Source organism: Sminthopsis crassicaudata, chromosome 2 (genome assembly GCF_048593235.1).
Source record: "Sminthopsis crassicaudata isolate SCR6 chromosome 2, ASM4859323v1, whole genome shotgun sequence".
NCBI classification, from domain to species: domain Eukaryota; kingdom Metazoa; phylum Chordata; class Mammalia; order Dasyuromorphia; family Dasyuridae; genus Sminthopsis; species Sminthopsis crassicaudata.
In genome coordinates, this window is record NC_133618.1 from 291,888,787 (window position 1) to 291,915,716 (window position 26,930).

Here is a 26,930-nt window from a genome sequence, read left to right on the forward strand (position 1 = left end):
GCTTTACCTGAAGCATAATAGGCTCTGTTCCAACCTTTTACCTTTACTCTGTATGTATCTCCCTGCTTTAAGTGTGTTTCCTGTAGGCAACATATTGTAGGGTTCTGCTTTTTGATCCAATCTACTATCCGTCTCCGTTTGATGGGATCGTTCATCCCATTTACATTTACAGTTAAAATTACTAATTCTGTATTTCCTGCCATCGTATTATCCCCAGATTATGCTTTTTTCCCTTGACCCCCCTGATCCCCCTCCCCGATATTTAATTTACAGACCCCCCTTGTGACGCGCAACCCTCCCTCTTTTTTTTTTTTTTTTTTAGGATCCCTCCCCCCTCCCTCCAAGTCCCTTCACTTATTCCCCTTTTCCTTTTCCCTTTTCCTCTCCCCCCTTTTAATGAGGTGAGAGAAAATTCTCTGAAAAACAAATATGTTAATTATTTACTCTTTGAGCCTCTTCTGATGAGAGTAAGATTCACACAATGATTCTCCCCCTCACTAAGTTCCCTCAGATATGGTGTATTTTCTATGTCTCTTCCTGGGATGTAGTTTCCCTCTTTTTATCACTCCTTCCCCTTTTTCTGAACTGACCTCCTTCCCTTTACTACACCCCCCTTTTTTTCTTTTATATCAGTAAAATCAAATTATCCTTGAGTATTTTTTATATACCCACAACAGAGTTACAGTTCTCAAGGGTTCTGTGTACCTTTTTCTGTTTCTCTTCAGTCTTGTGGATGTAGATCAAATTTTTTGTTTAAGTCTGGTTTTTTTCTTAGAAACATATAGAATTCCTCTGTTTCATTGAATGACCATCTTCTTCCGTGGAAAAAGATGCTAAACTTAGCTGGGTAGTTCATTCTTGGTTGCAGTCCTTGATCTTTTGCCTTACGGAATATCAGGTTCCAGGCCCTTCTATCTTTTAATGTGGAGGCAGCCAGATCTTGGGTGACCCTTATTGTGGCACCTTGGTATTTAAATTGTTTTTTTCTAGCTGCTTGCAGGATTTTCTCCTTTGTGTGGTAATTCTGCAGCTTAGCCACAATATTCCGTGGTGTTCTTTTTTTAGGGTCTATTTCAGAAGGAGTTCGATGAATTCTTTCCACATCTACTTTCCCTTCTGTTTCTATTATCTCTGGACAGTTCTCTTTGATAATTTCCTGTAAAATAGAATCTAGGCTCTTTTTTTGGTCATAGTTTTCTGGAAGTCCAATAATCCGCAGATTATCTCTCCTAGATCTATTTTCCAGGTCTATAGATTTTCCCAGTAAGTATTTGACGTTGTTCTCCAGCTTCTCATTTTTTTTTGTTTTGTTTGACTGATTCTTGGGTTCTCTGTGAATCATTCATTTCTATTTGTTCCATCCTGACTTTTAAGGAGTTATTTTCTTCTTTCACAGTTTTTAGTTCTTTTTGTAAATGCCCAATTTCGTTTTTAAATGAATTATTTTGCTCTATTGAATTTTTTTCCATTTCCCTAATTTTTTTTTTTTGAGAATTATTTTCTTTTTCCAATTCAGAAATTCTATTTTCTTGAGACTTTTTTATCTTTTCCAATTCAGAAATCCTACTTTCCTGTGTTTTTTTAACCTTTTCTAATTCACTAATTTTGTTTCCCTGCATCTCCTGTGAATTCTTTATTTTTTCCAACTCCAATTTCAGGACGTTGTTATTCTCTATTATAACTTCCCTTTCCTTGCCCCATTTTTCTTCGATCTCCCTCAATTTCTTAAGAGCTTCTTCTAGGAGAGAGTTATGTGATGGGGGGCAGGAATCGTTCCCCTTTAGGTTGTTATCTTCTGAATCTTTGCTGTTAACTTCCTCGGGGTTGGGTACCCGCTCTTTCTCTGTATAGAAGGAATCTATAGTTTTTCTAGCTTTTTTGCTCATACTTAAAAAATGTTTTGGGGTCTGTCCCTGGGGTAGGAAATTATTTACTTCTTTACCAGCTTCCTCCCAGACCGGATGGATGCAGCGGCCCCTGCGCCTGAGCTAAGAGAGAGCTCTGGGAGAGAGTTCCCCACCCCCTCCCTGGAAGTGCCTCAGAGGTGATTAGCACTACTGTGCTTAGAGGGCGTAGAATAGTGAAGACAGCACGAAGCCCAGCCTATGTGTCCGGGTGGGGAGTGGATGTCTGCAGCAGGTGACGTGAGAAGCCCCTGCGCTCAAACTGGAAGTGTCTGCCAGAAACCACGGTCCCTAGTTCAAAGGTTCCGCTTCTCTGGGACTTCCTGGAGCTGAGTTCCACTCCCTCCAGCTAAGCTAGGCCGTGTGTGTTGCCTTGGGCCGTATCCACCCACTTGTCAGTCTCTTAACTATTCTCAGGAGGTAGCTGAGGCCACACCCCCTGGTGCCGATTCTCTGCTGAGTCACCCCCAGGGTGGGGGGGGGGGGAATCTAATCTGAGTTTTAAAATATTTTGGCTTTCTCTTCTGAACTGCTAAATAATTAGCAGAGAAGAGCTAACAGCCTGTGCCAGATTCCTTTACCTCAGTGGCTTCTCTGGTCCCAGAGCCCCTCCCAGCGCAATGGGCGCAGCGTGCCCCTACCCCACCGTCTGTGCTGGTCTTTCTTATTCCTCCCCTGAGAACTGACCTTTCCTGTTGAAACTCCAGATTCTCTTCAGCTGGTAAGTCGTGCTTCCAGTCCTTGTGGTATCTATCAGTCCTGAGCTAATTCTGAGACTTAATTTATCTAATTGGTTGTGAGGGAGTGAGGACGTTCACTGAGTAGTGTGTTTCTTCTCCGCCATCTTGGCTCCGCCCCGATATCTGTGCAATTTAAAAAGTTATGAAAAGAGCAAATTTTAAAACTCCAATTAATACCAAATTAGAAATTCTGAAAATCAAAAGATTAAAAAAATTGAAAGAAAACTATTGCACTAATTAATAAAATTTAGTTGATTATATGAAAAAACCAACAAAATAGGTAAATCTTTAGTTAATTTGTTAGAAAAATGAAAGAAAAAAACAAATTACCTGCATCAAAAATGAAAAAGAGTGAACTTATCACCAATAAAAAAGAATTTAAAGCAATAATTAGGAGTTATTTTGCCCAATTGTATGCCAGCAAATCTGACAATCTAATTGAAATAATTGTAGAAATATAAATTTCCCAGACTAACAAAGAAGAAATAAAATACTTAATTAACCTCATTTAGAAAAAGAAATTAAGCAAGCAAGCTATGAAACATTTAAAAAAAAGATTCTAATACTATGCAAACTATTTGGAAAAATAGGGGGGCAGCTAGGTGGCGTGGTGGATAGAACACCAACCCTGAATTCAGGAGGACCCGAGTTCAAATCTAGTCTCAGATACTTAACACTTCCTAGCTGTGTTAGACCTTGGGCAAGTCATTTAACCCCAGCCTCAGGGGGGAAAAAAAATGGAAAAATAGGCAAAGAAAAGTCCTACAAAATTCTTTTCATTACACAAATATGATGCTGATACCCAAGCCAGAAAGAGCTAAAACGAGGAAAAAAAGTATAGACCAATTTCCCTAATGAATATTGATGCAAAATTTTAAAATAAAATACTAGCAAAGAGATTACAACAATTTATTAGTAGAATAATATACTATACTCAAGTGGGATTTATAACAGGAATGTAGGGCTGGTTCAATATAAGGAAACTATTGGCATAATTGACCATATCAATAACAAAACTAACAAATCACATGATAATACCTTAGAACTCTTAAAACTTTCCTATTTAACTGTACTCACTCAGGGAAAAGTTGATTTCTAGATCATCCTTGTGCATGAGAAATGTATTCCTCTTCCCTTATTGAATATGAGGTTACAGCTTTCAAAATCTATACCCAAATTTGGGCAATAGCAAGTTTGTTATAAATATGACTTCTGTTTTCTTTCCTTGCAATGTAAGTCCCATTGATCAATTGTCCCATTTATGACCTATCTTAGAGGTTGTCCCCCTTTTTCAGGATTTTTAGGATGATGATTTGTGGAATAAAATGCTTTAGCCTCCATGTTTCCAGATCTAAACTTTAGGATATTTGGGCACAGTAATTGCTTGAGGTGATAAGAGTATGAAATTGAAAGGTCCCCTAATTTGGTTAAAGTTGTTACAAAGGATATAGAAAGTTTTATCCATGAGTCATCTGGACCCAGATAGACATTTCATCTGTGGAATTACAAGGAAAAAAGAAGAATACCTCCAATGGTTTTAGGGGTAAAAGAAAAAAAAATCAATAATAATTAGAGGATACATATCAAGTGATATAGACATAAACTTTCCCAGAGTTTTATTTCTAAAATTATCCAAAAAATGTCAGAGCAATTATATTTTGAGTTATTCTCTCAAGTGAGGACATGCTAACGTTCCCGTATCTTCCACTGCACACATGGAATGCAACCTCAGATTCTATAGGGGGAGGGCAATAAATTTCTAATATTCAAAGATGTTAATAAGGGAATAAACAATTTATTTATTATACAAGAGATTGAGACAAATTTAAGCATGCTAGGTCTTTGGAAATATCATATGCAGACAGTGTTGATTTTGTTTTTATATTTGTCATCCTGGGAGACACTGAAAGACTCTTGAAAGGGATTAAATGTGTGTAGATACATGCATAGATTTGGAAAGAAAGATTAGATTATTTGATGTGAAAAAAGAGGGATCTCTAGACATTTTGTAGGAAGTTTGTCACACAAGTACAGAGACTGTGAAAGCCTCCAAGAAGGAACTGACTCAAGACTTCTTTTTTTTTTTTTTTTTTTTTTATATATATATATATATATTTTATAATATTATCCCTTGTATTCATTTTTCCAAATTACCCCCCCTCCCTCTATTCCCTCCCCCCGACGACAGGCAATACCATACATTTTACATGTGTTACAATATAGTCTAGGTACAATACATGTGTGCGAATATCATTTTCTTGTTGCACAATAAACGTTAGAATCCGAAGGTACATGCAACCTGGGCAGACAGATATTAGTGCTAACAATTTTCATTCCCCTCCCAGTGTTTCTTCTCTGGGTGTAGCTACCTCTGTCCATCATTGATCAACTGGAAGTGAGTTGGATCTTCTTTATGTTGAAGATTTCCACTTCCATCAGAATACATCCTCATACAGTATTGTTGTTGAAGTGTACAGTGATCTTCTGGTTCTGCTCATTTCACTCAGCATCAGTTGATTTAAGTCTCTCCAGGCCTCTCTGTATTCCTCCTGCTGGTCATTTCTTACCGAGCAATAATATTCCATAACCTTCATATACCACAATTTACCCAACCATTCTCCAACTGATGGACATCCATTCATCTTCCAGTTTCTAGCTACAACAAAAAGAGCTGCCACAAACATTTTGGCACATATATGTCTCTTTCCGCTCTTTAGTATTTCTTTGGGATATAATCCCAGTAGTAGCACTGCTGGGTCAAAGGGTATGCACAGTTTGATAACTTTTTGGGCATAATTCCAGATTGCTCTCCAGAATGGCTGGATTCTTTCACAACTCCACCAGCAATGTATTAGTGTCCCAATTTCCCCACATCCCCTCCAACATTTGTCATTATTTGTTCCTGTCATCTTAGCCAATCTGACAGGTGTGTAGTGGTATCTCAGAGTGGTCTTAATTTGCATTTCTCTGATCAGTAGTGATTTGGAACACTCTTTCATGTGAGTGGATATAGTTTCAATTTCTTCCTCTGAGAATTGTCTGTTCATATCCTTTGACCATTTATCAATTGGAGAATGGTTTGGTTTCTTATAAATTATGGTCAGTTCTCTATATATTTTGGAAATGAGACCTTTGTCAGAACCTTTGTTTTTAAAAATATTTTCCCAATTTGTTACTTCCCTTCTAATCTTGTTTGCATTAGTATTATTTGTACAGAAACTTTTTAGTTTGATGTAATCAAAATCTTCTATTTTGTGATCAATAATGATCTCTAGTTCTCCTCTGGTCATAAATTCCTTCCTCCTCCACAAGTCTGAGAGGTAGATTATCCTCTGTTCCTCTAATCTATTTATTATCTCCCTCTTTATGCCTAAATCATGGACCCATTTTGATCTTATCTTGGTATATGGTGTTAAGTGTGGATCCATATCTAATTTCTGCCATACTAATTTCCAGTTTTCCCAACAGTTTTTTCCGAATAATGAATTTTTATCCCTAATGTTGGAATCTTTGGGTTTGTCAAAGATTAGATTGCTATAGATGTACCCTTTTTTGTCCTTTGTATCTAATCTGTTCCACTGATCTACCGGTCTATTTCTTAGCCAATACCAAATGGTTTTGGTGACTGCTGCTATATAATATAGCTTTAGATCAGGTACACTTAGACCACCTTCCTCTGAGTTTTTTTTCATTAGTTCCCTTGCAATTCTTGACCTTTTATTCTTCCATATGAATTTTGTTGTTATTTTTTCTAGGTCATTAAAATAGTTTCTTGGGAGTCTGATTGGTATAGCACTAAATAAATAGATTAGTTTGGGGAGTATTGTCATCTTTATTATATTCGCTCGGCCTATCCAAGAGCACTGAATGTCTTTCCAATTATTTAAATCTGATTTTATTTTTGTGGCAAGTGTTTTGTAATTTTTCTCATATAATTCCTGACTTTTCTTTGGTAGATGGATTCCCAAATATTTTATACTCTCAACATTTGTTTGGAATGGAATTTCTCTTTGTATCTCTTGCTGTTGCATTTTGTTAGTGATATATAAAAATGCCGAGGATTTATGTGGATTTATTTTGTATCCTGCCACTTTGCTGAAATTTTGAATTATTTCTAGTAGCTTTTTAGCAGAGTCTTTGGGGTTCTCTAAGTATACCATCATGTCATCTGCAAAAAGTGATAGTTTAATTTCCTCATTTCCTACTCTAATTCCTTGAATCTCTTTCTCGGCTCTTATTGCCGAGGCTAGCGTTTCTAGTACTATATTGAATAGTAATGGTGATAGTGGGCAACCTTGTTTCACTCCTGATCTTACTGGGAAAGGTTGCAGTTTATTTCTATTGCATATTATGCTTACTGACGGTCTTAAATATATACTCCTGATTATTCTAAGGAATAATCCATTTATTCCTATACTCTCAAGAGTTTTTAGTAGGAATGGATGTTGGATTTTGTCAAATGCTTTTTCTGCATCTATTGAGATGATCATATGGTTCTTATTAATTTGATTATTAATATGGTCAATTATATTAATAGTTTTCCTAATATTAGACCAGCCCTGCATTCCTGGAATAAATCCTACTTGATCATAGTGTATTATCTTGGAGATGATTTTCTGAAGTCTTTTTGCTAATATCTTATTTAAGATTTTAGCATCAATATTCATTAAGGAGATTGGTCTATAATTTTCTTTCTCAGTTTTCGATCTACCAGGTTTAGGTATCAGTACCATGTCTGTGTCATAAAAGGAGTTTGGTAGGACTCCTTCATCCCCTATTTTTTCAAATAATTTATATAACATTGGGGCTAATTGTTCTTTAAATGTTTGGTAGAATTCACATGTGAATCCATCTGGCCCTGGGGATTTTTTCCTGGGGAGTTGATTAATAGCTTGTTCTATTTCTTTTTCTGAAATGGGACTATTTAAGCAATTTATCTCCTCCTCTGTTAATCTAGGGAGCCTATATTTTTGGAGAAAGTCATCCATTTCACTTAAGTTATCAAATTTATTGGCATAAAGTTGGGCAAAGTAACTCCTTATTATTTCTCTAATTTCCTCTTCATTGGTGGAAAGATCCCCCTTTTCATTTGTAAGACTATCAATTTGATTTTCCTCTTTCTTTTTTTTGATCAAATTTACCAAAGGTTTATCTATTTTATTGGCTTTTTCATAAAACCAACTCTTGGTTTTATTTATTAATTCAATAGTTTTTTTTATTTTCAATTTTATTGATTTCTCCTTTTAATTTTTGTATTTCGAGTTTAATTTTTGGTTGGGGGTTTATAATTTGGTCTTTTTCTAGCCTTTTAAGTTGTAAGCCCAATTCGTTAATCTTCTCTTTCTCAATTTTCTTCAAATAAGCCTCTAAAGATATAAAATTTCCCCTTATTACTGCTTTAGCTGCATCCCAAAGATTTTGATATGATGTCTCATCATTATCATTATCTTGGGTGAAATTGTTAATTGTTTCTATAATTTGCTCTTTCACCCAGTCATTCTTTAAGATGAGATTATTTAGTTTCCAATTACTTTTTGGTCTATTTACCCCTAACTTTTTACTGAATGTAGCTTTTATTGCATTGTGATCTGAGAAGAAGGCATTTATTATTTCTGCCTTCCTACATTTAATTTTGAGATCTTTATGTCCTAATATATGGTCAATTTTTGTATAGGATCCATGAACTGCTGAGAAGAAAGTATATTCCTTCCTATTGCCATTCAGTTTTCTCCAAAGGTCTATCATACCTAGTTTTTCTAATGTTCTATTTACTTTTTTAATTTCTTTCTTGTTTGTTTTGTGGTTTGATTTGTCTAAATCTGAGTGACTCAAGACTTCTTAACAGCACTTAGGATAAAGCGGACAGAGTCATCCTAGGACTACAGCTCCCAGAAGACCCTGAGACAAGAATAGGGACCTTGAAAATACTGACAGCACCCCTCAGAGCAGAAATGGAGGATTACAGTTCTGAGAAATGAGTAGAGTTATCCTACTACAACTCCAAATAGTAACTAGGGCAGCCATAGAAGTAGGGATATAATTTCCAACTTCTTTTGGGCAAGAATAAAGCAAAGACTATGCACAGACTTGAAAAAAGCCAGGATTTCAATACCAAGAGTTTTGGGGGTGAAGAAAACAGAGAGATCTGTGACTGTGACTCCTATCCATAGAGATGGGACCACAATTAGAACTCCAGCAGCATATTTTGAAGAGAATGAAAGATCTGGGGGAGGGAGGGAGAAAAGAATGGGAGAGAGAAAAAATAGGGGGGGAGAAAGAGGAACAGCCAAGATGATAGTGACTTGCCCAATAGGGAGAAAGCCAGAGCCAGATTTTCCAGCAACCCCAGAACAGGTATATAGCCAGGACTACAATATCCAGCATCCTTAGGGATAAAAACAAGACCACGACTACAGCTCCCAACTACCTCCAAAGTATAGACCCCAAAATTTCCTAAGCAATGAAAGAATCATTACTACATCTCAGAGTCAGGAATAGAGTTCCAAAACTTGTTGACACAGATGAAGGGATAGGGGGATAACCTCCCAGCAAACCCAGGGTATAAATTTAGTAAAGCTCACAGTTTCCAGCGAACCTCTGAGCAAAAATACAGCCAGGACCACGGTTCCCATAAGCTCACGGGGATAGGACCTTGACTACAATCCCCAGGATCTCCCAGGGTCTGCTTAGCTGTAAAACTAAAGCTCCCAGCAGCACCTGGGGTAGGACTGTAGCCACAACTATAGGTCTCTGCAGCCCCCAGAACTGGAATATATCCCCAGACGGGATGATGTGTGGGCAAAAATACAGCCTGAACAGCTCCCATCAGCCCAAGGGGATGGAGCCATGACTACAGTTCCCAGTGTCCCTCACTAGAAGACTGGATCCGAGCTTTCTGCTTCCAGAAGCTACTAATAGAGGAATACACCCACAACTACAAGTTCCAGCCACCCTGTAACGTGGAAGATGGGAATTAAAGAAAGAGATGGAGCTAGAATTCTGCCTCCAGGATCCTGAGCAGCAGAGGTCAGCTGAAGAAGGAAAGAATCACAGCTGCATCTTTTAGGAAGCCCTGGCATGGGATCTGAGCCTGAACGGTCAAGTAAGCCAGGACATCCCATACCATCAGAACTTTAAGCAGGAGAGGAAGGACAACCAGAATTATAAGACCCAGGATCCCATGGAGCAAAGGAATATTATTGATCTGAATTAAAAAGGATGGAGAGGGAAAGGAAAAAAAAAAAAAAAAAAAAAAAAAAAAAAAAAAAAAAAAAAGGACCTATAGAGGTCATTAGTCCAATGCCTTCATTTTACAGGTGAGGAAACTGAGGCACATCATGGTTACGAGACTTGTCCTCTGAAACACTCAGTTACACAACTAGTAAATGTCTAAGATGGTATTTGAACCCAGCTCTAATTCTTTTTTTTTTTTTTTTTTTCCCTGAGGCTGGGGTTAAGTGACTTGCCTAGGGTCGCACAGCAAGGAAGTATTAAGTGTCTAAGACCAGATTTGAACTTGGGTCCTCCTGAATTCAGGGCTGGTGCTCTATCCACTGCGCTACCTAGCTGCCCCATCCAGCTCTAATTATGAACTCAGTGTCCTGTTACCACTACGGCATGCTCCCTTTCAGCATTGCCTTGTGAAAGGCCTATGATGTAGGTTAAAATTACAACTGCCAGGGCAACATATGTCTTATCAAGCCAGGAGAGAGAGACTGTGTGCTTCAATAAACTCTGTGTTGCTCATCTATAAAGGGCATTGGCTTAGGTGCTTTATAAGGTGCCTTCCATCTCAAGACCTAGTTTCCTGTGCTCCTGCAATTGCCTGTGTCAATTACCAAGCATGCTGTACCCCAAAGATAATGGGAATTCTCTCAAAATATTCTAAGTATGGAACAGTAGATTGCCCAAAGAACTCATTTCCACAAAACGGTCAGAATTTTGCTCAAGAAAAGCTTCATGAAGAATACAGAATATAGACTTGAGTGGAAATTCTTAGCTAAATAATTAATACATAAATCTAAATTTAAAATCCTAGAATAAGTTCAGATCTATTAAGAATATAGACTATCAAGGGAAAATACTGGCTATATACATAGCAATAATCAGAAATGACTTCTATATAATGGCAATACAATCGTTAAAAATACAAAGCACATTATTTCTTTTTTTCTTTTGGTAAGAAATAATTAGCTGGTTTATTTAAGAAAAGCATAGAAAGACTTAACACAAAATACCGAAGAGCAAAATGAAGAGAACAACATATGCAATAACAGCAATATTATTTTTTAAGAATAACTTTGAGTGAATAAGGTTTTTTTTATTAAAGCTTTTTATTTTCAACACATATGTATGGATAATTTTTCAACACTGACCTTGTTTACTTCCAAATTATCCCCTCCTTTCCCTCACCCTCTCCCCTAGATGGCAAGTAATACAATATATGTTAAACATGTTAAAATATATGTTAAATCCAATATATGTATACATATTTATACAATAATTTGTTGCACAAGGAAAATCAGATCAAAAAGAAAAAATGAGAAAGAAAACAAAATGCAAACAAACAACAAAAAGAGAAAATGTTAAATTGTGATCCACACTCAGTCCCCACAGTCCTTTCTCTGGATGAAAGTGCTCTTCATCAAGATCATTAGAACTGACCTGAATCATTTCATTGTTGAAGAGAGCCATGTTCACCAGAATAAATTATCATATAATCTTCTTGTTGCTGTGTATGATCTCCTGCTTCTGCTCATTTCACTTAAAATCAGTCAATGACATTATTTCTGAAAGGAAAATGTGGGTGGGTTATTTCTACCAGGTTTAATTGCAACCTTCTTAACAAAGTCCCCATGGGCATTATATTTCCCAGAAGAGGAAATGAAAAAAAGAGAGAGTCTTAGTTACACCTATTTCTATTTGAGAAGTAGCCTTCTATCTGCTGCTGCTTAAAGAAAAGGTGAAAAGTCACAATGGATCCTACTGCTTCATTCTCCAATAGAGAAAAAAAGATAGTCCAATGAAAACATCGTCAAAAAGCTGCATCCTGGCTGTCAAGTAAAAACAAAAGAGGCGATAAAGTCAGGAGAATGCTGTTATTAAGCAATAGTTGGAAGGAAATAGTCATTATTATGAGTTTAATTATCATTTCTTTGCAGATGATTCTAAATCTTTATATTACATCTCCAATCTGCTAATCTGAGTGAATAGAGAGGATCTATCTTCATCTATCTATCTAATTCTCTATCGAATCTTTCTCTAGAGCTCCGAATGATTTCCATAAGAGTCCCAGACTCTTAGAACTGGCACATGTAAAAATCTTATTGACTGATCACTGACAAAAATGATTCACTCTGCTTTGGACAGGCCATTGATTATAAAACTGGGTCAAGTGAGAATATGCCACACCACTGGGAAACAGAATGAAATGAGAAGAACCAAGAAAACATTTTTTATAATAATAATATTATAAAGAACAACAACATTTAAAGATTTTAAAACTGTGATTCATTGAATGACAAACCATTATTCCAGAGATGCATGCTACCCACCTCCTGATGGAGATGTAACAGACTCAAAATACGGAATGAGACATATACTTTTGGACTTAGCCAATGAAGGGATTTGCTTTGCTTGACTATATTTATTGGTTATAATTCATTTTTATTTTGTTAGGTCAATTGGGGAGGGGAAAGTGGAAGAGAGTACATTTTAAAATATTTAAATTTATTAATAAATTTTAAAAAGAAAGTACCTTGGATTGCACATCCTTGACCATGTTCAACATTCTGGTGAAGGACATTGAATGTTCTGCTCACAATAGTAGTCCTTCAACTACCCTCATAACTCCCACCACTAATAGCTTTCTACTACCAAGTCAGGCTGAATTACTCTTCACTTTCTATACTTTTCATTCTTGATCTTGTCACCATTTCCACTTTTAATCATCGTTTTGTTCCACCTCAAATACCCCGCCCCCATTCCTTTTATTCCAACCTTCCTTCAAGATCAAGCTCAAGTCTTTTCTTTTATATGAAGCCTTTGCTGATCACTCTAACTCACATGTGGATCTTTAGTTTAATAGTGCAAATCACAATCTGTCTCTCCATTCTTCTCATCTAGTTGACTCTTCTTCCTTTGTGAATTCTTGAAACAAGTTTTACCTATGACCTGGGGACTTCTATCTAGCTCTCCTGATATCACATAGAAGCCATGTGAGACATGTTCTATCCACTCACTACAAGATCTTTTCCAGGCAGATGTCTGATGATATGCTTCATGCTGCTTCTGTGAAATTCTTCCTTGGTGATGTGTACAGTTGAACTTGTTCACTATTTATATCTGTCATACATTTTGAATGGTCCATAGCTTCTCCTGTTTAGGAGCTGTGGTATCCCATAACTCATAGCCATGCAATATCATCAAAGAAAAGTGCTATTAAATAGATTGGCCGACCTTCCAGCTATGCTCACCGGCTTGTTCTTCCCCACTTTCAGCACTCTGTCTTCTATCTCTGAACCTTTGTTCCCTGAATGCCTGGTACACATTCCCCTTTCACTGTCACTTCGTAGAATCTTTAGCTTTGTCTAAAACTCACCTTAGCTGCCACCTCTTATAGGCAGCCTTTCTTGAGTTTCCAACCATCACCCTACCCCGTCATTAGTATTGAGTTCTTTCTCAAATTGCATTATATTTATCCATTTCATTGTCATATATCCCACCTCTATCAAATATAAAGAGATTATTTTCTGTTTTGGTTTTTTATTTCCAGCACCTAACACAGAGCCTTGAAGATGTTATTGTTATTGGTTAGTTGTGTCCAACTCTTTGTGATCCCATAAGTTTACTGTCTATGAGGTTTCCTGGGCAAAGATACTGGAATAATTTTCCATTTCCTTCCCTGGTGGATTAAGGCAGGGTCACACAGCTAGTGTCTGAGGCAAGATTGGGCTCAAGTCTTCCTGACTCCAGGCTCGGAGCTTTATTCATTAAGGCAATGGATATTTATTGAATCTATGTGACTCATTTTCCACCATCCTTCTCTGTAAGAACTTATGAAAAGCAAACATTTATATAGTTTTTGAGTTTGTAAAACGCTTCAAATATATGATCTCAATGAATCCTCACACTAATTCGGTGATTTAGCTGTTCTTTCTTTTCCCATTCTTTCAGATGAGGAAACTAAGTTTCAGAGAGATTAAATGACTTGCCCAAAGTTTAGAGTAGGCTGCCTAGAGAGTATCCAATTAGTTTAGGTTTGTTGTTGGGATAAATAAGGCACTTCTGGTTTTAGTAAAAGGAAGTTTATTTAGTCACAGCATAAAAATGACATCCAAGGATAAAGAACATAGATCAGATAGATACAGGCATTCTTTTCTTTCTTATGGAAATATATCTGGTCAACAAGGCAGAGGATAGTAACTCCTGCAACTTCAAGACTACCCAAAGGGCCTCCACCCCAGCGGGCTGGACCTTTTTATGCTCTTAAGGGATCGTGAAGCCACCTCAATGTGTCCAGACACTACTAGAAAGCTGCATGCAGGGACAATCAAAGCTTGGGGATCGTTCTGTCACTTTTAAGGAAAAAGCTAATCCTAACTGATATTGCAGCAGGAGGGAAGAATCCTGGTAGGCATTGACTCAAGTCAAGCACTGGGTTCTAATATACTCTGAAAGCAAACAAACCCCCTCAAAAATCCAAACGATGGTTTATAGCGTCCTCTGTCCGCTTTTTTTAGCCACCACATCTGCAGAATTGGAAGGCAGTTCAATAGGATTGAGCTGCTTTGCAATTTTGTTTTGGGGAGTTCTATAACCATAGATGTCATCACTGCATGGGCAATCTATTAGTAATGTGCCTCCCTATCTCTATAATTAGCTAAGCTGGCCCTCAGAAAAATAGACACAGTTTTGTTGTTAGGACTATATTTGAATCCTTTTCAGTTCAAGAGAACCTGACTGACCCTGCACTCTGGGAGTATACCCATTAAGCACTCAGGCTCGGTTCCATGAGGCATTTTAGCAGGTGTTTATAGGCTTATGTGCTATATATGTAACTCCTACAGCAAAGGCCATTAGTATGGGAATCTCTCCTTATTGGTTGAAAGACGTGGAAGGCATGTGAAGGCTTTGCTGACTCCTCTAACTCATTATTATTGAGAGGGGAAGAGCTTCATTTCTCTTCAGTTCTTTCGGGACTCTCTGGAGAGGGTCCTTTTCAGAATTTCTTTTTAAGTTAAGTTGACTCGAGTGCTTCTGGCTTCTTGCTTTGAGAGAGAAAATGGAACAGGCCAACTTCACTTGAAGTTGCTGAAGAAAAAGACTCTGGGAAGACATGAGAGGAGCTGGCAATCTCCACCATGTCTCCTTCCTATCACTAGAGATTGCAGGGAGTCTCTCTTTAGGTGAGATCTCTTGGTTGAGCTGAGTTTTTTTACTCCCAGAAGGAGAACTCTTTTACTCTATTGTCTGGTATATATTCTCCTCAAGTCTATTATCTCTGGCTTGTTTTGCTATGATTTGGATAAATGGTTTTAGTTTTGGTTTTGTTGCTATTCTATATTTGTGCTCATTGTGAAACTGGTATTTGGTAGGAAAGGGGTCAAACCTTGAATTTAGAGTTTGGGGTCCTCCTAACCCACTCCACCTCCAGATGACAAAGTAATTAGGTTCAGTGAACCTAATCATACTGTCTAGAGTAATAATATGTAAGGGAACAGATAGATGTACTTCTTTCTACATCCTCTCTGAGAACATAGCAGCTTCCAACTCCTGTCTCCTACTTCCCTCCTGGCAGGTTTGCAAAGCATTTTATAAAATATTATTTCATTCTTACAACAACCCTGGGGAGGCAATAGTTGCTGTTATTATCTCCATTTTACAGATGGGGAAACTGAGGCAGGCAGTGGTTGGGTGACTTGTCTAGGGTTACACAACTTATAAGTATCTAAGATAGGATTTGAACTGAAGCCTTCTGAACTTCAAGTTCCATACTCTATTCACTAAGATACTTATCTGCCTAATATGTAGATTTAATTGGGTTGAAGATGATCTTAGATTTTAGCATAAGTATTGGTCCTTATTTAGTAGATAATAGGGAATCATTGAAGATTCTTTGGCATATATAAACTAAACAAAACATACTCTTTGATACTTGGTGCTTTCAATATAAAGGTAGAAACAAGGAAGGACATCAGAATATATGTTGTTAAATAAGATTTGAGATGAAGAAATATAAAGACATAAAATATTTACTGAAAATTTGTGAATACAATAATTGAAGTGGTAGTTAATGAATCCATTTCACATGCCCAAATCCATTAACAGTATTTGTTGTGGTAAATAGATAGCACTTATCCTGAGCTCCAGTTCTTCACCCCAGCCTCCAATAGATAAAGTAGAGATGCATTCACTTTTGCATTTCTGTTTATTTATTTTTCCCAGCAATCATATTCCTCATCTCTTGCCTCTATTTTTTCAGGTATTTAAATAGTGATAAGGCACCAAGGCCAAGGCCACAGGAGCAGACAAACTATTTCATTTCTGTGAAAACTAAACTTACTAAAAAACAAATCTACATACAAACTGAGAGCAGCACTTTTTCACTTACATCCCAACTGCTATTTTTTTTTTTAATCTCATCTTACTTGAAGAAACAAGGAGAGATTTGAATATGTCACCACTTGAGGTACAGATTCTGAGGACCACTTCACATTCCTCATTATATACTGAAGGGACTTTCCCTACTAGTCAGAAATATTGATCCAGTGTAACACATGGCTGTTTGTACTCCTGTTCCAGGACCTGTTTATGAAAGCTACTCATTGCTGATGAAATTGTAGATTGATATTCATTCCTGTGTATTTTTACAAAAAACTACTTTATTCCATAATCACAAATTTCCATTGGACAGTCATTTCTTGTACCTAGTGACTCAAAAAGTCAAGTAAAAAGAAAAGCTGGAGAACACTGAATTAAGCAAACTCAAGCTCAGGGAAATCAAACAAAAAAAGACTGGCATCAATTAGGAAAAATTCACAAAAGTATAATTTTCCTCAAACAAATGATGGCTTTGGAAGCTGAATTTATGGGTTCAGTATTAAGTCTTATGAGAATAGTATGCCATAATATATGTATATGAGTGAGCTTTTTAAGATGTTTTACCAACTTTTTTTTTTTGCTTTATAAATCACACTTTATTTTTAATGAATAAAAATTTATTTTCTCTCCCTCCCACTTCCATTGAAAAATAAGAAAGAAACAAAATATTTTAAACCAATATGTAAAATCAAACAAAAAAGATTCTCACATTTGTCATGTCTGGGTACCCATAATTTGGGTAAATGACTGAACAAATTGTAGCCCACTGCTATAATGAAATAATATTGAGCCATGAGAAATGATGAAAGAGAGAAATTCAAAAAAACATAGAAAGTTTTGTTTGAACTGAGGTCCAGCAAAGTGAATCAAGAAAACAATTTATACAATGAATACAATTTTGTGAAGGAAAACAACTACAAATAATGTAAGAACTATGATCTGTGATATGACTAATCAAAGTTCCAGAATACTGATATGGAAGATAAATTGACTTTCAAACTTTTTGGATGAGAGAAGAAAGACTAGAGGTTTAAGCTAAGATGTACATTTTTAAATAAAACGAATATATGGCTTTGTTTTGCCTTACTATATACTTATTGCAAGGAAGGGCAAAGTTATTTGAGAGAGGACAAGGTTAGTAAATAAAGTAGGTTAAATAAGATTTTTAAAAGAAAGAAAAATATGAAAAGAAATCAGTGAGCCATTTAAAAAATAAACAGAAGACAACAGAAAGACATTCCAAATACCTCAATGATGAGGATGATGTTGGAACTATCATAGTAAATTTGAAATATATTTTTTGAGAAACAAACTTTAAATAGTAGAGATTAATGGTTTCATAAAGAATCCTCTTTTTTCCTTTATATGTGAAAATATCCATTTTTATTAAGTTCATAATGAAAAAAAATTAGAAAACCAAATAAAAAGAAACTTCATATAATTTTGACATCAGGGGTTCCTTGAATTTGCCACATATGGTGTTATGGTGAGAGGGAAGGATCACCCCACAGATCAATTGATGTGATTTATAGAATTTGATCATATGTAACAAATTATTAATACATTAACAAGGTGATGCATGCAGCTAAATAGTGCAGTTCATAGAGTAATACTAGACCTGGAAAAAGAAAGAACTGAGTTCAAATCTGTCCTCATATACTTAATAGCCATGAGGTGCTGGATATGTCACTTAGTTCTTTCTTGCCTCAGTTTCTTCAACTATAAGATGAATGGTAATAGTACCTTCCTCCCAGAATTGTTTTGAAGATAAAATAAGATAATATTTGAAAGCATCTGACATATAGTAGATATTTAATAAATACTGATTTGAAGGGGAAGGCACACTTCTCAGTTTCATTCTTTATGAATATTGAGAATGTCATAAATTTCTACTTTTTCTGCATAAGTAGGAGTTTCATTGCATCAAAGTATGACCCAATAGGACCTTTACAAAAGGTTCTTTATTACTTTGTCCTGTCAAGTTTCTTCAATCTCTTAAGTTAAAAGTTTATGTATGTTGTTCTCTAAGTTCTAAATCTATGGTTCTATACTTTTCTATGAGATGCTTGTACTTCTTCCAAATCTGCCCCCCAAGATTTTCTCTCATGTGTAGTCTTCTCCCTCTCATGAACTTCAGCACTATTCATAGAACGTCTTCAGTGTTATTTGTATTTTCTGTTTCTGATTGTTAAAGCCATAGCTTTATGTAAAGCAGTAAGAATGAATATCAACAAGCATTTATTAATCACCTCCTGTTTACTAGGTACTATGTTAGATGCTGGACATACAAAGACAAAAGCACAATCTGCCAAGAAATATTAATGCCAAAGTAAAGTAAAACAAAACCAAAAAACCCAAGTTCATAAGATTCTTCTGCTTCCCATTTCCAGTGTCCATTTAGATGAAAAACCAGTCCTGAGATTTGTCCCTAAGGCAAGTACATTAGGAGAATTTAGAGTTTGGGCTCTGTTACATATAATAAGTCATCCTTACAATGTTTTATCTGCTCTTCACTCTAAAGGGATAGTTACTGGAATCTGGGTGAGCCATTAGTCTTCTAACCCCTACAACTGAGTCTCAACCTAAAATAGAGTTTAGATTCCCTAATTTTCTTCCAAACTTTAATTTGCATTTGTAGATGTGCAAATCCTGGATATGATGTCCCTTTTGTCTTCTTGCTGAACTCTGGTAAAAGCCTCCTTTGATTTCAATTAGATTTTGAAAGTGGAAAGAGGACTTCTAAATATCACAGCTAAAGTTAAGGAATTGTAGAAAATTGTAGGAAATTCGATCTTTAAGTTAAAATTTGAGAAAAAATTTCACAGAAAAACCTTTCAAAACATGTACCAATTAAAAAACTGAAATCTTGCAACATTAGTACTATTGCTCTTTTTTGGAAAGATTGAGTTGAATGCCTAGTTATGAATGAGCAGATACCTGAAGAGCAGAACAAAATTAGAAAAAAGGGTAGAGAAATTAAAGAGTCATCATGGTACTCAAAGTATTCTTCCTGAGGAAACACCATCCAGCCTTTAGGAATAAAATTGACATTGATAAGATAGATAATCTTATCTATAAACAAAGTATAAATCACCAGAAAAAAGATTGTGATAGGGTCAAGATTTTGGGTTAAATCTGCAATTTCCCTGTGGGTCACCTTCTCCAAGGAATCACTGACCTGCTTCTAAGCCCCTAAAATTAGCATAAAGGCATCTGACCCATATAGCATCATGATGTCTCCCCAAACCTTCTCAAGGAGCTTTAAATTTTCATCTCTAAACAGAGATGAAGTTGCCATGGTCAGTTGGAGCCTGTTACTGAGGTGCTTAAAAGCATGGATGGCATACTGGTGTCTCTGATGCAGTGATCCCTTGAAGTCTAAAGGAGGCGAAGGGTCCAATCAGCCCCGGAGGGCCAGTAGCCCACAGGAGACAGAGATACTAGCTAAGGAGAAAAGGGCATCAGTTGCATTTAGATTTAGATTTAGAAACTGCTAGTAGAAAGTGAAAGCAATTCTGCTAAATCTGAGGCCATTTTATGGCCACAAAGTTCTCTTCCCTGGGGCTTTGCTGAGTGTGACTCCATCGGGAGGGTCAGCCTGAGTGCTAAGATAAGTGGCCAAGGGCCAGAGCCCTCAGCCTGGCCAGTGGCCATCTAGAGCAGAGATCATGGAAACATGTCCAATCACTTAGAGGATAGATCTTCCCTTCCTAATCTCCTAAATAACCTAATTAGTGTTGCCTTCACCCCACTTTTACCCAGGCCTCTCCCCCTTCTTGGACCATCTCTCCCCTTCCTCTCTGCCAATCCAGTTATGACCTGGAGCTAGCCCTCTCCATGAAGCCTTCCTTGGTACTCTTCAAGTCACATTGACTTCTCCCTCCTCTGAAATCACTTAGCATTAAAACCTTCCACACACAATCTCATACCTGATTATGGTTCAACTCTATTCCATTCCATCCAGTGCTCACTGCCTTGTGAAAAGCCTCACGTCCAAATATGAGGTTACACAGGTGAGTAAAAATAGGATGAAAGGCTTAATGGAGGAAGCAGCATCTGAACTTGGTCTTTAAGGATAGGTGGGATTTCAGGACTGGAAAAGGGCCAAGGAAGGTGAAGAGAGAACTAGTATGACTTCTGGCTACAAGGATTAAAGATGTTACAAGGACACAAGAAGCAGGAAAACCTAGAACAGATTCTGGAACCAGAAAATATGGAACCGGTAAATAATTTTCCTCTGTCTTTTTCCTTTCCATCTCGGTGTTTTATTTTTTCCTCTTTTCTGTGCTTTCCTCTCTCTCTCTCTTTTCCCTTCTTCCTCAGGTTTTTAATCTTATCCCTATCAACCCCCCCTCCTTTTTTATTTTTATTTTTTTGCTGAGGCAATTGGTGTTAAATGACTTGCTCAGGGTCACACAACTAGGAAGTGTTAAGTGTCTGAGGTCACATTTGAACTCAGGTCCTCCTGACTTCAGGGCTGGTGCTCTATCACCTTCATCAGCTAGATACCCCCAAATCCCTCTTAAGAAAGGAAGGAAATCCATAATGAAGTATAAAATATCCACAAAATGAGAAGAGTGAGCAGGACACAGAAGGTCCTACCTCCAATGGCCCAGAATTGTAATAGCAGGGTAGTATGGACTAATTGGGGTACCTGCAGGCTCCTGATGATTAGCTACCAAGCTGACTTTTTTCTCTTTTCTCGTTTCAGCCAGTCTCCCAATTATTACTTCTTTCTCCCACTTTCCCCAGGTAGGTTTTGTTTATTTACCAAAATCTCTCCTCCTCCAAGTTGTGTGGATTCTTGGTCCCTTTAAAATGAACAGGAGAGCAAGAACAGATGGTGAAATATATTTTTGGAAAATAAGGTTTGGGATGAACCCTTGACTCCTGTATTATGGGAAAAGGGGTCCCCCTGGTGCCATAAAAGAGAAATAGTCTAGGTATGAGGAGACCAGTTCCTATTCTGGTTTTGCTATTTTTTAGCTTTCTGTTCTAGAGACAGGAGTATCCTGCTCTACTCAAAAAACAGATTGTTAAATCTTTAGTGTAAGTATTTATACTTCAGAATTCCACAAATGCTACACATAGATCCTTGCTTTATTGTGTGTTGTCTTGTGCTGATTGTCTAGATGTCAGAAAATGAGGAGGCAAGTGTTAATAATACAATCTAAATATAAATCTGTGTCCTGCATACATATTTGAAAGAGGAAAGAAAGGAATAAAAAAGAATACACTTAAGGAAAAAGCAAGAAAGAAAACCAAGGAGAGATAAATTAACAATCACTTGTCTCCCTGAAAAACATGACTTTTAATTTTAAAAAAAGTCAGGATACTACATTTCAAAAAATCATAAATGAAAACTGAATAAATTAAAAATAGAGAGCAAAGGTAGAAAAAAATTGACTAATAATCTCCTGAAAGCCAAAAAGGGAAGATCACAGGAATGTCATAGACCAAAATTCAGAGCTCTTGTATTAAAAAAAAAAAAAAAAGAAAAAAAAAATGCTGCAAGCAACCAAAAAGAAAAACCAGAGGAAATCTTGGAATACAAAATTTCAAACGGCAAAAGAAATCATTTATAACCAAGAATAAAACTTTCCCTGCAAATTTGAGTATATTGATAGAGAGAAATGGATTTTAATGGAATGAAGAGCTTTCAATCATTCCCTGATGAAAGCTGGGAATGAACTTTGAACATAAGAGTGGTAAGTAACCTCTTACACAACAAAGGAAGAGCTAAATCACTGGAATATGGAACTAATAGAATATTATTGTGCCATGAAAAAAAAAGACTAGACTATTTAAGAGAATCCAGGGTAGTATAAACTAGCACAGAGTGAAGTGAGAAGAGCAAGAATAACAATTCATATACAGATCAAAATGATGTAAAGAAAAACTACTTTGAAAGATTTTAAGACTCTGATCAAACATTAGCTATATCTTGAGGGGAGCTAAGATCAAGCATGTCACCACCTTCTAAAAAAGAAAGTAATAGACCCGAGGTTCCAAGACGTATATTTCTGGACAATATTACTATATGATTTCATTTTGTTTGAACATCCTTGTTACAAGGTTTTCTTTCCCCTTTTTTCATTCTTAGTTAATTTGGGATATAGGTGAGATATATAGAAATAGTAATATCTTTCCAAAAAGAGGACCATTGTAATGTTTTTAAACATATATAAGAGAACAGAATTCAGAATGTATGAAAATAATGTGTCGATCTTATATCTTCTTTTTTTTTTAAAGCAAGCATAATTATCTTTGGATTCTTGTGTGTGTGTGTGCGTATGTGTGTATGCATGTGTGTACATGTGTATATGTGTATCCATATGTCTATGTGTGTGTAATTTGGGGGGGGGTATTTAAAGTTATTCTAAAAAATATAATTTTTAAGAAATAGAAGGAAAGGAAGCCATGATGGATTTTCTCTGCCTCTCAAGCTATATAGCAAGGACCAAGGGAAGGTCATGCTGCTCTGTTGGTCATACATAGGCAAGGAAAAGGTGAGATGATATGACCAGGAATAAAAGTGAAATGCTTGCTTATTTTATTGGGAGTGAATTGGAGCTAACTAAAGAAAACAAAAGTGAGACAAAACCCAAAAGAAACGTGCCAGATAAGTTCAGCTCAAACTAGTTGATTCAGTTGATGAGAGCAAGATCCAGTCTGTAATTCCTTTTTCCCCAGTGCTTCTGGAGACTGGAGTCAGGAAAGAAGCTCCTGCTCCCTTTCCAACCTCCTGCTCCCTTTACCTTCTTTAACACTTTCTTTCCTGATTCCCTTCCAATTAGAAGAGTGGGTAGACAGAAAAGGAAAGAAATCAGTTCAATGTGATGGCATCCTGTCATACTTTTCTTCAATGTCTAGCTGAACTTTCCATAACATTTGATATTGCAGATGAATCACATGGACATTGACTCTGAAATATCAATTGTATAACTTAATGTGGTAGAGATTGAGGGAATCTGGTAGGATGCAGGCAAAAGGGAAGGATGAATGCTTGGTTAAATTAAAGATGTTTTCCATTTAAAAAAACAAACAAACTTTTTCTGAATACATTACAGAGCATACCTGCTAGACTGTCTTTGAACCCAGAGAGAAAAAAAAGCAAAGACATAAGTTTTGGTGTCTTAACAGCTGAGGGAGGAGAGTGGAGAAAAGGGATCTTTTTAGCTATTTGATACTGCATCCAGGCTAATACATGATCTACATCTGCATCAATTCCTGCACCCTTCTTCACAAGTAATAATTTGTGTAGACTAAATATAAATTAGATTTGGCTAAGTGAACAGCTAGATCCTAATTATTTGAATTCAGTCAGTCAGTCGATAAACATTTACTAACTGTTTACTATATTCCAGATACTGTGTTAGCACTGGGGATACAAAAAGAAACACAAGACAGTTTCTCCCCTGAAGCAGTTCACAATCCAATGGGAGAGACAAGAAGTAAACAAATATATGCAAAGAAAGCTGTACATAGGATTAATAAAAAATAATTAAAAGAAGGAAGACACTAGAATTAAGAGGAGATGGGGAAGGCTCCCTGTGAAAGATAGGATTGTAATTGGGACTTAGGGGAAGCTACTGGTGGGGATGAAGAGAGAGAATATTCTAGACCGAGGGGACACTAGAAAAATTGCAGAAAGATGAAATACTTTATATATGGAATACCAAAGAGATCAGTATCACCAGATCAAAGAGTATGTCAATAGAGAATAATCTTCAAGGAGACTGGACAGGTAGGAGCGGACTAGGTTTTGAATGCCCAACAGAGGGTTTTATCTTAAACATTGGAGGCAAAAGGGAACAACCCAGAATAGTAAAGTGACATGGTTATGATGGGGGTCCCTTTAAGATTCCTTTCTAATTGCCCAACCCATGACTGACCTTGATTCACAAATCCTGGTCAAAGGCACCCTTTGAATATCCAGGCCCAGCCCCCACTATCTGCTCAGCTTCCCCCAGCCCTCACCTGATCTGAGTTAACTGAAAAGGCCGCCAAGAACTTAGGGGTACTACCCATCATCTTTTGGGTATAAAAGAGGTGAGCCGGAACACCCTCTTTGCAGGAGCCCTCTCAGCCAACACATGGTATCCTTCCAGCCATATAAGGGTTCTTGCCCGGCCAGCGGCCACCTCTGGCCCTGGCATCTTTGTAACTGAACTTTATTTCCAAATTCCTACAATAAACCTTTTATTTATCAATCTAGGTTTTCAGGCTTATAAATTAATTTTACAGGGGACACTGCGCCTCATGGGATTATCTATGTGCCGAGAAATGGGGTTCCCCCTTTCCTTTCCCTCATTAGTTGGTGGCCCGCCCAGGAAACTGTTACCCTGAAAACTAACCTTAACCTTTTCAGGTCTCTCAGAAACAATTTTTGTCCTTAGCAGTTTCGAGTAGCTTCTGGGAAGAATATCTGTGTTCCTACCCTTATCTCACTCTAACTCTAAAACATAGGGCACCCAGACCAGGTTTGGGGTGCGAGCAAAGTCCCCCATGGAGACTACTTCTCTTTTAGTCTCCCTCTGTCTCTAGAGGCCGCTTCTAAAGCCAAGGCATTTCTAATCCCTTTATCTCACCAGAAAAGCCTGCCCCCAGGGTGCAACTCTGACACAGGGGAGAGTGTCTCTTCACCCCTCCCCCACCACATGGCCGCTCATTCTGAGGACCCCATCCCTCTTGGGGGTCCCAGGTCAGCAGTCTCCTTTATTTCTTCTGGGGGAAATATCTGTGTTTGAGCACCTCTCGCATTCCACCGTAGTGGTCAGGTTGTAACCACAAGGAGACAGTCAATGGATCAGGCAAATTTGGAGATGTGTCTCTACCCAACTTCGTGAGCCTTCACCTTCGCCACCCAAGAAGCACTGGGTAAGATAACATCTCTCCCTTCCCCCATCCTCTCTGTTTTCCAACCTCTCCCATGTGGCTTAACCTGCCATTTAAATGCTCCCATCCTGTCCCCTTCTTTGGGGTACAGTGGGGAGATTTGGGGACTCTTTTCAAGATCTCTAGAAACACCCTCCCATAACTTTTACTTGGCTCTTAAAGGAGCCAAGACTTCCAGCGCTCTCAGAGAACTAGCTTGTCCCATACATTTTAAAATGGGACTTGGTTTCCTGCATTAGACCATGCTCTCTAGGCTGGATTTTAAAACTGTCCATTTTCTTTCTAAGCCTCAGGGCATACTTACCTGCTTTCTAAAGCCTAGACAGAATTTAAACTAGCTTCTCAAGCCTTTTTCTCTATCTCAGCTCTCTCCTATTTCTCTGGATTGGCATCCTATGCCCCCTCTGTCAATAATTAAGAGCTTTTCTAAAGTGCAGCTTTGGCCCCCGCTGTCATCTCAGAAAGGACATCTTTGTAATTTGGGCTGGGGAACAAAATTCTGAATCCAGGCAAATTAATTGTTAAGAGAGTGAAAATAGTTTCTTTTATCTTTCTCTCATCCTGACTGCAGTGGGAGGAGAATTAAGAGATTGAAACTATTTAAAAAAAAAAAAAAAAAAAAAAAAAAAAACACACTCCTCAACTACTTTTAATTTGGCACTTTGCTAGAATCTTTCTCTGTTCTGGTGTGCAACAGTTCTTTTTTTTTTTTACTGCCTCACTTTCCTTAAACTGTCTCTTTCTTGACTGAACTTCTCTGGCTTCAGTCCAGGAAGCCAGGGATATAGAATAAGAATAGATTCTCCCTCAAGCTGTCTTTTAGAGAATGGCTATATTAACACCTAAATTCTATGTGAGTTCCAATCTCTCTCTACTAGCCCAACCCCCAACTTGCTTCAGGAATAGCTTATCTCCAATTAGGGTCTGTCCTTTCTAAATGCACCACATGCCACCATACCATAATCACTAGAAGATGGGTGGGGTTAGAGTTTTTGTCCTCGACTCAGCCACTTTTCTCTGCATTCAATACCTCATATGTAGCCTGAGGTAAATGATAGCTGCCTTCCCCTCCTTCTGTCTCTTCTAACAGAGTAGGGAGGGGCCACGTGGGATTTCTCCACCCACCTTCCACTGAAAAGGTTCTGAGTAAGATAGGCCAGCTTTCAAATTAATTGCTCTTTTTTTTTAAGACTTGTTAAAACTGGGGGGCTTATGTTTCACTATTGTTCTGTATGAGAAGCTTTTTAACTATTGCTGTATAAACCTGTTTAACTATTGCTGCATAAAACTGTTTGACTTGCTGTTTCAGGAAATTTACTAGTGTGTTATATATAATCTGATAATTTCTGTAAACAGGGGGGGAAGGAAACTGAGATTTCAGCTGGTCAAGAAATTGGGAAAAACTGATGTTTTACTTCAGTTCAGGCCGAATTGGAAACTATTTTACTCTTTGCTTAAAATTGCTAGACTATGATTAGCTGGCTTATGTTTTAACTTTGAAATCCCTTATTCAGTCTTTGGGATTATTCTTTAAAAACAACCAAAATCAGACACCTGTCCTAGGACTGGCAGCCTCTCTGATCTGTTTCTCCACCCCTGTTACGCCATTTCCTTAATTAGTATTTCAGCATTTCGAGATCAGAACTCTAATGGTTGGGGTGGACCATCTGTCTTCCCGTTCATGAGGTAACACAACCCCCCACCCCCACTCTATCAGCGAGGTGGGACAGCTCAATTTCCCGGGACTTGATTGATGCTGTCTGGAGCTCTACACTCAAGCCAAGCA

At 37.4% G+C, this 26,930-nt stretch overlaps 2 long non-coding RNA genes across 2 annotated transcripts in view; one reads left to right on the forward strand and one right to left on the reverse strand.

Annotated features, from left to right (window-relative positions):
- LOC141556133 (uncharacterized) overlaps positions 1–26,930 on the reverse strand; it is a 70,039-nt gene that overhangs the window by 26,856 nt on the left and 16,253 nt on the right. Inside the window, exon 2 of the long non-coding RNA XR_012486439.1 lies at positions 11,309–11,433. This is a non-coding gene — a long non-coding RNA (uncharacterized LOC141556133). The remainder of the gene's footprint in view (positions 1–11,308; positions 11,434–26,930) is intronic.
- The window catches only part of LOC141556134 (uncharacterized), a 38,373-nt gene continuing 13,932 nt past the window's right edge, over positions 2,490–26,930 (forward strand). Inside the window, exon 1 of the long non-coding RNA XR_012486440.1 lies at positions 2,490–2,625. This is a non-coding gene — a long non-coding RNA (uncharacterized LOC141556134). The remainder of the gene's footprint in view (positions 2,626–26,930) is intronic.